General features: G+C 35.8%; 1 pseudogene; it reads right to left on the bottom strand.

Moving 5' to 3' along the window:
* Positions 1–241: 241 nt before the first annotated feature.
* LOC114746538 (beta-galactosidase 9-like) lies at positions 242–12,601 on the bottom strand (annotated as a pseudogene).
* Between the last annotated feature and the right edge of the window lie 1,591 nt (positions 12,602–14,192).

The following is a 14,192-nucleotide window of genomic DNA, read 5'->3' as shown; positions in this document are numbered from 1 at the left end:
TTCTTGTAAAAAGATTCAAGCGACTTCAACGTTTCTCTTGGTGGATCTGTCAGTCCATTGCCCAAGAAATTCTGAAATCTTCTAAAGGGGTGGGGTGGGGGGATGAGATACCAGGATGTCATTTTGGATGTGAACAAATTGAATGGAACCATCATGCCAGAAATTTATTTACAGGTTAGCTCAAACGCGGAACATTCTTCTCCATTACAAACATATAATCAGCACAAGTTTACACGAATCAAACTGAGAATAGAGTAGACAACATCTGACACATAATGGACTGATCCGTAGCGCATGAATTTGTAAGGTCCTCGTTTGGATTCGCCGGCAGCCTCAAAGTTGGGAGGATCCATCTGTTCTTGATGGTGATGAGCATGTGGCTTCCACGGCCAAAGTCTTAACAACACCCTGGCACGGGTTACCTCCGAATAGATTGTTTGAGATTTCAATGGAGCAGCTCCTCTTGCCTTGGCAAGCCTATAAAACGTACAAATACCTTTGTCTTAACGGAAAAAGTATACAAATCTAAATTATGTCAAATTAACCTTTTTTTGGGGGGTGGGGGGGAAGGATCAGGCATTTGTATACCGTGCCATAACTGGTTTGACAAGACCAAAAGCCAGAAAATCACTACGGTTAAAACCCTAAACCGTGTCAAATCAACTCTAGCATTATCATTTACACGGAAAATCACTACCACGATCCCTGAAAAAATCAAGATGTCAGATATGAAGAATCTAACTTAACTCCACAGCACTAAATGCATAGGAACTTTAGTTTCCTTTTCATTGTGGTCCAAAGACTCTTTCTCCGTAACAATTTTATCACAAGTACTCGTTAAGAAGAGGGAAAAATTCACTGGTTGGCAGAGTTTACCTGGGAAACCACGGACGCTGAATTAGGTGCATGGCAGCTTCCTCTAGCAAATTTTGACAGCTACCTTGAGGAGTTCCATAGCTAGCAAACGTTATGGACGAGATTACATCTCCACCTTGACAATACAAGTTCATTTCAGGTGTCATATTGCTTTTGAGAAACTCTTGACCGAAAAAATCCGAACCTCCGAACTTTGACAAAGCAGGATAGTGAGATTCTGAAACTTTAGCACATATAGTTCTGGCCGAACGTAGCTTAACTGAAATATCAAATGGATTTCCTCCAGTTTCTTCAAAAATGACAAGCAAGTTGTGTGATGCTTGCAACCATGAACGTGGCACGTGATACCTGGAGATTGATCAATAACTTGAGTCAAGGAAAGCCTGAAGTCGAAATATTTCTAGTACGAAAATGAATGTCAGGTCAAAGATGAAACTTTGAGGGGCTTATCATAATTATGGCGTTAAATTTTTTTGTAACCAGAAGCTAGCAGTTTTAGCTGAAGTACAGGATTACCAGGTTTGGGTAGGTTTTCCACAATTAGTTACACACTTGTCTGAATTATATGGCCCACGATAATCACATGCTTTACATCCATCCTTTGGGGCAACCAGAGTCCAGTATCTTCCTATGTGGTGGCCGTTCACCCAAGCCTGACCTTTTCCCATGCTTGCCAAATCGAGAGCAACTGGATCCGTTCCGGCAGGGGCATCAAAATATGTCTGCTTGATATAAGAGAAAAGATTAGGTGAGTTATTATAACATATTACTTTCGATCCTTAATACAAGAGTTAGTTTGAATTTAAATTTGATCCTAAATATAAGATTCAAGTTTATTTTTTTCCTCATATTTATTCATTTTTTTCAAGATAGTCTCTATAATAGTTACACATATTAAACATTTCATCAAATGACATTTGATTAGTAAGGATATTTTTAAAAAAATAATACCTATTTATTACATATAACTAATTTAATTAATTTTCTTAATCTACTCAAATTAGTCAACTAGCTCTTATATTAAGGACCGGAAGTAGTAATAACTTTTGGCACAAGAAGCCCTTGTGCCGTGGAGCACTTTCATACGTTCTGCGGTCAGAGATCAAGGGTCATAGGATTTACTCTATGCATGGGTGTGTGTGCTAACTACCAGAAAGGGGGAAAGAACAGGAGAGTAAACAATCATAAAGAGAATGGAGAGACAACATTAGAAAAAGTTACCACCGATTTCAAAAGCCCCTTTACCTTGTACCATGCGAATGTCGATGGAACGGCATCGTGGGTCAATTCAGCCCATTCTGCCTCTTCATTGTCTTCAAGGTAAAATTTTAAAAACTCGCCCTGAAGCCCAACCTTGTACCAAAATGAATAAACTAAAGTTAGTATGCACCACTTTTTTATACTCAGAAATCGGTATTAAAAAAAAAAAAGATACACAAACAATAATCAATAATGATAAATCCGTGACTTATTATTGATAAATTTCAGGGAAAAAACCAAAATCGCTCCAAAGCCTGCACAAATATGGGCTAACCAGATTTTTTGGAAGTTATAATCATAGCAGATAGAATTTTAGATTATTTATAGTAGGAAGTTGCATTATTTACAAGTCATGCAAAAATACAGCTTATTTCAGGCTCCATGCAAATGCATCTGGCCTACGAATCAAAATGTGATTAATGGAACCTGCAATTATTATTTTTTTTGGGGGGGGGGGGTTTGGGTGTGTGTGTGAAACTATGTTCTCTTCCCAAACAGAACAAAAAGGAAGGAGAATTAGCAGCTCAGGCATATGGAAGGACAGAAAATAAACTTTATCAGACAAGGACACTCTCCATGCATAGAGTAACTTCCTTAGCCTCCTCAGACCATTGCTTACCCAGATAATTACATCAATGGCTCTCACTCTCTCTCATCCAGCTCACGCACTTCATATCCATGTGATTTAATTAGTTAATAATGCCAGATATTCCTTCCTGCCCTCTTTCACCTCACCAATAACTTTCGTCCTAGGTCTTGCTCTTCTTGTTACTACATTTCTTTACTACCCATACTATCCCTCATTAGCATGCGTGTTTCTATTGCTTCTTGTTGATTCATCATCTTACTTAGTGTGTTCATAGCCTTTACCAGAATGATTACCAGAATGTACTGTTCCGATTTCTCACTTCCAACTTGGGCATTTTCAATTTTACCAGCTAACATACAGCATACCTTTTTAGACCTACATAAATCATACTACTGAAATATTAAATACATACCTGGTAGGTCCATAATGACTTTGAAAGATCAATGTCTCCGTTTTTAAATCCAGTGAGCTTGATTTTACCTCTAATTCCCGCCCCATCCTTCTCAAGGTAGGCCCCATAATTCTGTAGCATTGTATCGAATAGAGTAATATTATATATAGAATCAATCATCAATATTTCTTCTGGGTAAAAACCAGAACGAAATCAACACTGATGTGGAAATTTTGAGAAAAACTATTGCTGGTAAAAGAAATTCAAATAGGACGGTCACAATAAACTGGTGCTACTTGATCCTAGTCCTATGGATAAGAAAATATAAACTTTACCTGCAAGCCCACTGTCTGAGTTATTAGTATCAAATCATTGTGTCCTGGGGAAAACTGAACAGTCTGGGCCACTGTGACTGAGCGACCAATTGCATTGCCTTCACTTGGAAAAGACACCATAAATTTCACAAGAGTTAAGACCAAAAGGAAAAAAAAACAAAGAAAGAAATAAAGAGAAAACATCTCAGGCATAACAACAATGATAAAAGGAAAATCTTTATTCTTAGAGTTGCGATGGAACAGGATTAATTTCTTCACTTCGTTTTGGTATTCGGCAGATGGTTTGTTTTAAAGAGATTCCTTAGAAGACGTGCAGAAGCATTGGAAGTTCTTTCGCATTAATAACTTTCTCAGTTCTCATTTTGCGTTTTCTTTTATTGCGCATCTGGTGCTTATACTGAGGATGATATGCCACTCTCCTTGGAGTAAAAAAGCGGTTCTTTCACCAGCCAAGAGACCCAAAAAACACTTATTGAAGGGGAAAAACTTTGTACTCCAAAATATGAATAGTATAAATCAACAATTTTCCACACCAAAATGTAAATAGCATAAACCAACAAACCGCTGATGAAAAAGAAAATTGATAGCTGGCGTATCATTGAAGCATTTGAATTATAACGTTCAAACTTCATATATACGTGCTTCGTTTGTTGTAACATTAACAAGGTCATTTAAAGTGGCTGAAGCTGAAGCATTCAGAATGTACGCAATAGTCATCTCATGCACTAGCTTAAGAACAGCATGGAAGAGGAAAAGAAAAGTAAACTAATACTACCTCTGGTCCTTAATATAAGATCTTGTTTGATTTTATTTTGGTCCTAAATATAAGACTCTAATCCACTTTGGCTCTCATATTTATATTTTTCCAATGTGGTCCTTTTAACAATGGTAGTTTTAACCAATACACTTAATTAGCAAGGATATCTTAGGAAAGACAACACCTATTTATTACAAATAACTAACTTAACTTCCTTTCTTAATCTCCTTAAATTAGTCAACTAGCTCTTATAATTAGGACCAGAAGTAGTACAATTTGTTTGAGAAAGAGAAACAGCCACTGTGTTGAAATGGAGACCTTAACAGAGAAGATGAATGGTAGTTTGATGTATGGAGGTTAAAGACAATAAAATTGAGATGGATAGGGTTAATTTAAGAAGAAAGGGGTGGGGGGCTTCAATACTAATGAATATGTTGCTAGTAACAAGTAGGATTTTAACCCAAAGCTACTTTTCAGAGGTTAGATGGTGGTAGACATCTCATATAGTAATTTATTAATTATCATTTTAGTTTCAATAGTAAACATATGTTAAAAGCCTTTCTAAGACAGCTAGATTATAAATTCTTCTATAGTCAGATTAGAGCTTTCATGGAAGAATTATGATTTAGGGATATTTAAAATAAAAAAAAAATCCAATTTAAGAACAACTACATGAGTGATTTATGAGTTTGAAGAGCGCCTACTTAGTTAAGATGTAAACACACATGACTCTCTCTTTCGCCAAAAAAAAAAAAAAAAACTCGGAACCAATTTTGTGCTCTTAAATTGAAAATTTTATCACCAAGAGTTCCAATAGTAGGAATGAACATAAGATTAAAACAAAAATCTCCAAATACATATACACCCTAGATTTGGTGAAATATAAGATCCAATACCTATGAGCTGGCCATTAACAAAGATGAGCAAAATATCACGGATGCTGTCTATAGTAAGTTTTGGACGAATGTTATTTTTCTCCCAATAAAAGATGTCACCATCTGAAATGAAAATTCTGCATTTGATACAAATGTCAATAGACTTCAAATGGAATCAAAATCACAATATATAATTGACTAGTCCAACTAGGCATGGAAATGAGCTATAAAAAATATCAGGATGTCCTTCTTCTCCTGAACAGTATTCGCTGCAATTTCAAAATAAAAGGATTTAGTCCACTATCCTATACAAAATGATACATTGTACTGTAGCGTGGGTTAAGATGGCTGAGGTTCTAGGCCTTTTAAGAAATAGGTTTCCTCCTTGAGATTTCTACAAGGAACCAATTATCCTGAAACAAGCTTAAAGGCACTTTTCAGGATCATTGAGACACCCCTCACCAGAAAACCTATTGGATTTGAAGCATGGACAAAACACTGACCTACTTTATGATAAGCTTAGATTTTATTTAATTAGGCAATCAATGGCCTCACCAAGGATCACGCTCTTGACAATTACATGAAAAAAGGATCCAATACCGCCATGTCAAGGAATAACTGAATTCTGTGTAGACTTGAAAGTGAAATTCAGTTAATAAGAGGAAAGAGTGGGAAAATGAAGATTATTTCTATATTGGTGGACGATGGCATAAAAAGGACTAAAAAGGCAACAAGCATACATACCATACATGACACATAATAAGAATTAAACTCAAACTGCAGCAGGTCCCACATATCTTTCATGAACACAGAATCTCACTGCAAAATCATCAGGAGTTCATAGTTACCTGGTTGCATACCACAGATAGTCAGATTGGTCCTTTGTGACGTTCAAATGCTCCAATATACCTTGTACAGTGAAATTGTTTTCACTCCACACACTGATTGGCTCATTTATTGTCATCCATGATTTTGAGATGTATGGCATGCTATTGTAGCTCATTAATTGCAGGGCTGGAAAAAGATCAGAAGCTAGAGGCAAATCAGACTCTACCAGTTTGACTGAAGTTTGAGCTCCAACCTATGCAAAGTTTTGCAAGAAAGAAATTTGAGAACAACAAGATAATAATTATGAACATTTCCACAATGAGTACAATGACATTTTAAAAAAATATTTTCCCTGCCAAAGAGTGCTTCTGAGAACACAGAATCCTCCAAGAATTTTTTTTTCTTAAAAAGAAAAACTAACTAGCAAAAAAACAAATTTTAAAAAAAAATTATTAGTTCAAGGAAGGGCCTTCTTGTCAAGCAAGTCATTAAACCTACCTTGGCTGTATTAAAAGCAGCATTCCTGCAGTCTGGCAATATACTCACTGACCATGGTGGTATGGTATATTTTTTACCACGGAATATGACAGTAGCAGTTTTTCGTTCATCAATATTGGCAAGAAATGCAGAGCATCTGCCATGAAATTCAGATAGAGATGAGTTCAGTTCACCTGGGTGAACATCTGTGTGGTAGACATGTGCCTGGAATAAGAAACAAAACAAATCGATTGATATTATCAAAAAAGAAAATAAAAGAAAAATTCAGGGAAAGCATTCAGATTACACAAATAACTCACCTATATAATTTTGCATACTAGCAAAATTCAGGAAATTTCCTTAAGAAATCGATATAATAAAATATGTCAAAATCCCTAATATGGTACCAAGAAACGTTCATAAAGATTGATTGACACCAAAAAATGAAAAAAGAAAAGGTTTCCCATGTAGGTAGGATAAATGCACAATGTTTTTATAATAATCGTGCAGGATAAGATGGAACAAAAGGAATTATTGGAAGTTCAAAATATCAATTTATCAATAATCAATAGGTAATTATTTTATTAAACTAAAGCACTATAAATAACCAACTGAAATGGGAAATTCCAATTCACACAAAACAAAAGGTGAGACAATATCTCTCTAACTGATAACTCAACTAAATTTTAAAATTACACCAATTATATAATTAAAAATTTATAACATCACAAAGTAAAGCAGGAAATCAGCGCAGTGTGAAAGAAATTTGCTTTAGCTGATGTTAAGATTGGGCAGGTAATTTTTTGATAGGAAATCTTGCAAAATATACAAGGTAGCAGGATAAGGTACCCCCTTAAAATCAACAGTTAACTAAGAACATTGAGTGAGGCTTAGGCTACAGTTCCATATGCACTGCATTGGTTTAATTATAAAATATGTCTTTCCATTCTTTTTAATAAAAAACAGTGGACATCATAAAGTTGTTCATTGCTTTCTGCTCTGAAGGGTGGAAAAATAGAAAACCATTTTTAAAAACCGAGAATAAAAAACAATTTTGTCAATTGTTTTAGAAAAGACATCAAACAAACCAAATCTGCATTTGTGAAATTGAATACGCCAAAACCAATATCTATTTTCATTCCCCCACATAATCCTATATCTATTTTCTGCATCACTTCATGACAAATGTTAAATTCATTCCGTGCATGCACACAAAATGACATTTCAGTTATATCAACCCATCATGTCTTTACCCCTTCTTTCTAAATAATTTCAAAAAGTTTTTGGGGTAAGGGTCAAACCTCTTGCTTTGGGCCCAATTTTATATAGGTTGATGAATCAGAGGCCGCTAGAGCAGGCTCACAGAGCTTTATAGAAGCAGGTCAGTTTAAATCTTTCAAATGTCCCCACTTGGCTCACTCAACAGACCTAGATAAAGAAGCTTCTTCAAGTATTATCAGTCATGAAAGCAATTGTATAAAACCCCTAGGTCAGCTAACAACAGAAGGAAAAAAATATTTATTTTTCCCTCTACATACCATACTCATCAATTGGAGCATCATAATCATAGCTTGTAATGTAGAAGGGCCCCCCAGAAGTTCGGCCAAAGTTTGTTCCACCAAAGTACTGCAAACCAAGGCAGGATTGTCAAAGAGATGGATCGTACATAATTACATATCATATATCATCAAAACCAAAATTCATATTAAATATGACAAACTTGATGGCATTACATCATATTTATTATTTTTAAAATAAAACACTGATGTTGAAGAAGGGAAATGGGAAATGTCCAAAAAATATTATTCTCTCGTGTTAGTCATGGAAATCATAGATTCTAGGAAATTGCATCTTAGTGTTCATGAACGTATAGCACATGGAAGGATTATCACCCAAATGTTGAAACTTTGAGAGGCATAGTTACTAAACTCGAAAACTGCCTAGGAGTGATTGGAAATATTTGCCAATTGGCCAAAAAGTTAATTTGAAAAATAAGTGAAAGAGTGAAAAAGAGACAGGTGAGAGAACATCTATGTAATATAGCGATCCAGTAACATCATTCTGGGTAAAAAACTCCAAAGTAGAACCATCATCTTAGCTATAAAGACACATCAAAAGTTGCCGCAACAGAAAAAAGACATCAAAGTTCTTTTATAACTCATCAAAACCAGAAACCCAGCTACTGTCATACCATATAGTAATTGTGAAAGCTTCCACCACGTTCAAAAAATCGAGCAACAGCAAATGCAAGATCTTCAGCAGGTCGATGAGGCAACCTTCCACCCCACTCTGTGTACCTTCAATTTGGTGTAACGTAATCACTTCATAATCAAATACTAGTTAAGATGTAAATGCCTTTTCTCATTTTTGTTCCTTTTTCTTTGGAACACATAAATAGCCCACATACGATAAAGAACTTAACTCCCCTCCCCAATGCTTTATCTGAAGAGCATCAAATAAAACGTATTCTGTCTAAGAAATATTGGTAAAGGATGAAAAGTAAAGCAAAAGGTGAGGAGCAGAAAAAATGCACACAATATTGACCTTTAGCCAGCATTTATCGATACTATGACTACTTAATTATGCTTGTGCCCTTTAGCTTTCATTGCACCATGATTAGCCACTTTTATCCCATGAAGTAACTACCCTCCTATTCCAATCCATTCTCCTAACTGCATAATATTTTCCTGAACTCCTTAACGCGTCAGTCAGATCAATGATGTTAAAGGTAAATATGAGAAGGATGTTTCATAATTCATACCAGCCATCCCAGTCCTCTGTCCAGAATATTGGTTTGTCCCTGGAGTTTGGTTTAAAACCATCACAGTAATATGCATTGCATGAATCGATCTGTGGAGGAAATATACAATATATGGATAATAATGCAAAATAATAAGAGAAGCCTGAACATATGCTAGTCCAAGTAAGTAACAGTATTCAAGTGCAAATTCCAGTTCATTTTTCAATTGTAGAAAGTCATAGAAGATTACAATATTATGTGGAGCATCAGGTTGCTTGCACATGACCCATGGAACACCAGCACCAAGACTTAGAGCCATTCTAGCTGCCCATTTAACATACTCTTTCCCTCCCTTACCAAAGGACCTTTCAATGTTCCCATATTCATTCTCAATCTGATCAAATTCAACCAAGAAATGCATTATTAGGCACTAAAAGTTATAAAGGGAATTTTATCAGATTTATACTTGCATCTGGCAATTCCAAGATGACGGAATAAATCATCTGCAGCAGAATAGTTAGGTCAGCTCATAAGCTAGGCAACAAATTAATTTCTGGAATGGATTTATTTTGTTAAAATAAAAGGTGAAGCAATTAGCTAGAATTAATATTATAAAACAAGAGTAAATGATGGATATCTTAATAAATAAAGCAAGAGGAATGGCAATCGTCCTAAAGGCTATCAACCATGATATATCTCATGCATGTAAGATAGCACTTACATATGTGCTCAGTTCAGTCTGAACCCTAATTAAGCAACAAAATAATAATAGCTATGACTCTTGGGTACTTCGTTGGGTAAAAATGATCCAGTTTCACCTGGAGATGCATTAAGCAGAAGTGCAACAAGGAAATACAAGAATTAAAAGACAACTTTAAATTTTACTGCCTATTCCGGTGGCTCAACAGGTTCATGAATCTCATCTAAGTTAAGAAAATAAAATCCACTACTTCACATATATCCAAACTCCATAATTATCAGACCTGCAACATAATAATCGGACCCCCCTGCCATGAAAACAACTTTTCCTCTCTCATCAGGTTCACCACCTTGGAAACAAACCGCTCCATCTCCTCCTGCGGGAAAAAAACGAGTAGATCAAGATGGTGATTACGGTGATCCTTTAAAGTCCAATGACAACAATAAATACAAAATTAGAGTCTTAAACAGCACTATCGCATGAAAATATTGAGCATATGGACAATTTCATTTTGATGTATGTATGAGATTTCAGTTTGTATAAAGGAAAACGAAAGTCAATGAAATTTTGAAATTACGTACATAATGACTTTGTACAGAAAAACCAACAAATTGCTTAGCCGACTTACTTTTTCATTCATGGAAATGAAATTTTAGAAAGAAAGGATGATACAATAACGGATAAGATAACCTCCTAGAAGGCTAGAGCAGAGACAACATAAAGGATCAACTGAAAAAGGAGAGATAAGGGGCGGAAACTTTGGCAGGACTGTTGTTATGAAAAAAAATGACCAAAGTCGACAGAGCATTCTACCTTGAAAGGTGCACTGTTTGTTCGAAATACAATACCCGGGATATCCCGCAACCACACCGGGAAACCCCTACAAGAATAACAAACAAATCATGGAAGGGAAAAATATATCTCAATTGGCCAGCAAAGAAATTTTTTCATTCAGACGTGCATTTGAATAACTGTCATGTATAAGTGGACTAAGATAGCCAAGAACTTCTTCCTCTTTTAGTCATTGATGGAAATGTTTATTTCTAAAAATAAAAATGATTTTAAGATTATAGTGCAGAAGAAGGCGAGACCCAAAGTTCCACTCTGCACACACATAAGGACCTATACGAAGATGGAGATAAAGTCCACTGGATCCAACCAGCTTCACAAACTTCACTAGATCATATCTCCCCCCAAAGTTATACTGCACAGGCACAAAATTTGTCAATGTAAAAGAAATCAAAATTCAGCATGAGTAATATGTATACAATTAAAGAAACTATACAATGCAGCCAACAATACGAGCAGCAAGAAATATAATGTTACACCTGCCCTCTAACTGGCTCATGTCCATTCCAGAAAACATAAGTCTGGATTACATCTGCCCCTCCTTCCTTGCTCTTTGCAATCAGATCCGGCCACATCTAGCATGATATAAAGCATATAATATGGCCAACTTCATCAAATGTCGTCAGAAATTTAACCACATCACTCTTTTAAAAAAAAAAGAGAGAGATGAAAGCCTTATCCCAGTAGGTAGGTATCACATCACTCTTTAACGTATTTAAGAAAAAGTTTTAGCTATAACCCCCATTTTGGCCAGTAGATCATTGACTGAAGTTGTCTCAGTTGAATAATTTAACAGTGGTCGAAATTTCGGCATAGATTAGTAAACATAATTTTCTCGCATGCAATGATTTATAGGTTCAATTTTGTAGTAGTTCTTTGTGTTCTTTTGGCTGCTAAACCCCGATGGATCCATTGTTCAAAATGCTTACAAGCGTTCAAAAGCATTCCCCTCTACTACCTTTCGCTTCCAAAATTTTCAGGTTGTAGCTCATAGGATAGACGAATTTATGAGGAACTTCCTTTGTTCTGGATTGAGCAAATGGGAAAAAGACCATGTTGTGGGTCGTTAAATTTGTTGCAACTCTGAAAATCAATCAAGGGGGATTATTTGATATAGAAAAACATTGTTTTAGCGGCCAAATGTCTGTGGCATTTTCCTGTACAGACTACTCCATCATGGAACCAAGTAATTCAAAGTATGGTTTAGACAGAATTGGGTGGAAAGCCAACGCACTGATTGCTGCAATTCTGCAAGTTTCAAGAATCTTTTATGATTTTTATTGAGCATTAGTTTCTTGGGAGAGTGAGAGTGAAAAGGTTAAGTTAGGCAAAGATAATGCGAACTAAAGAATGAGAACCGCTGATTTCGTTCAGGGGAAGTTTCCAATGAGAGAGGAGAAGAAGCACTGAAGAATGCAACTTCAATATTAAAAAAAAAAAACAAAAAGAAAAAGAAAAAAGTACAGGGGCTGAGATTATGCGATTGAACAGAACGGGAGCAACCTCTAGGTGCCCTCTTTAAATTTCACATGGATGCTATTCTCTGTGAATTACAGAAGACCGCCCATGTACATATGCTCCGTCCTCTCAAAACACAATCGAGCCATGGAAGTTAGTAGCGCACCTCGGGAGTGGCGCGGGGATAGTGAATTCCCGCTGAGATGAGCATGCGGCGCTTCCCGTCGATGATAAGAGCCCTGTGATCGTAGGTGACATTGAAGGGCTTGAAGAATGCCGCGGTTGTTAACTCAGAGTGCATTGATAGATACAGAGCAAGGAAATAGAACAATCCTTTCCTGGGAGTCATTTTGGATGAGAAGATAGAAGAGATCGACGCTGTGATAGAGAAGACTACAAAGAGCGAGGTTGGTGGATATAGCTAGAGAAGAAGCGTGTTCCAGTGGAATCCGATAGTGATTACTGATCAGCGTTGCAGCTAGTAATAGGAATTGACGTCGGATATTGATAATCCGACAAGTGTAGGAAAAAATGAATTGATATAAATAGATTTCGGCGTTTCGGTTAGGCTGTAGTCATAACGTTGACCGAAGAGGCCGTACCCGTAACGGCAGACCGTATAAATACGTGGGAAAAAACAGATAAACCTGTTATTATTAATAGAAAATCTTAATAATTTCATCTGTAATCATGACATCGACAAAAGTCAACATTTTTTAACGTGCTCCATTAAAAGCAAAAAAAAAAAAAAAGTAAAGCTTTCGACGAACAAAACCAAATAAATTTTACGTTGTTTTCGATGATGCTATCATTTGCCTTTTTGTCCTGGGTTTTCTAAGTGGTGTCAGAATTAAGAACTCATTTTGCCATGCTCCGTAGTCATCACTTCCGTATAAATTTAAAGACGCCAAAGTCAATTCAGCTCTTTTTTTTTTACCAGCAATTCAGCTAATAGTAGACAAGTAACAGAACAGAAAAATTAATTCTTCTTATGGGGTTTGAAAAAAATAAATGGAGATATATTTTTATTCACTGTAGCCGGATATTTGATTTTAAAGCTTTCCGATTAACTTCAATTTTCCCCAATGGGACATGATTCACACAACATTAAAGGTGCCACAAAACCAAGAACAACAGTAATAGATAGCAATCTCACTCTTTCTTTTTTTTTTTTTCCCACTTTTGCCACCAGTAATAGGTGGTAATCTAGTCTAATGGATACAAATTTTGTGATGTGTTTTATACTGTAAATGACGGAGCAACGCGGAGTTAGTTAAATTGAAATGCTATTTCGCCAACATGATTAATTTAATCCACTTAGTGAAATGAAACTTCGAATAACTCGAAATTGAAGTCTTCTATCTATTTATGCCAGGAAAAAGGGTACAGCTACGGAAACTTGTACGCTCCGGCCATAAAAAATTGACCGTATTTGTGTTCCATCAGACTCATTGTATCTGGAGAAGGCAGCTAGGTAGAACGTCGTTCTCAAAACAGCTATCCAAACTATACCACTTACAATAACAATGCTACATAATAATATTCCCGCATGTTGCGAAGGCTATAAATATACAAAAAGAAAAATTGTGCATGTTACACAATTTTTTTTTTTTTATCTTCCTTACGAAGCGTCATATTACTCAAAAAGAATTCAATAATTTCTTAATTTTCCCTAATTAATTTTCTTTTCTATTTATATTACTCCAAGCTTTAACAAATATAGTCTAACATTTTACATTTTTAATTATAAATTCCAAAAACCTGAACCAAAAAAGAAATTAATGGGAGACTACGCAGGACAGGAGTCTCCCCATCACATCAACAAACAAGCACGGAAAGTCTATTGAAATGGAATAAATGCTAAAATAAAATGAAAGAAAAATAAACTCCTAGTCTCCTAGACAAGAAAGTAACAGTTTACTTGATATCGCATAAAGGAGGATGTACCTGTGCACATAGAGAATCAGGAATTTAATTCTAACCACAACAAACCATAACCAGAACTTTATCATAGGCCAGAAAAGCTACAAATTAGTGAAAATTAGTGCTCTTTAGAA

Source organism: Neltuma alba, unplaced genomic scaffold, assembly GCF_004799145.2.
Source record: "Neltuma alba isolate B1F8T4 unplaced genomic scaffold, ASM479914v2 tig00005045_pilon, whole genome shotgun sequence".
Taxonomy (NCBI): domain Eukaryota; kingdom Viridiplantae; phylum Streptophyta; class Magnoliopsida; order Fabales; family Fabaceae; genus Neltuma; species Neltuma alba.
Note: the sequence above shows the minus strand (reverse complement) of the source record. Positions and strands in the feature narration are given on the sequence as shown.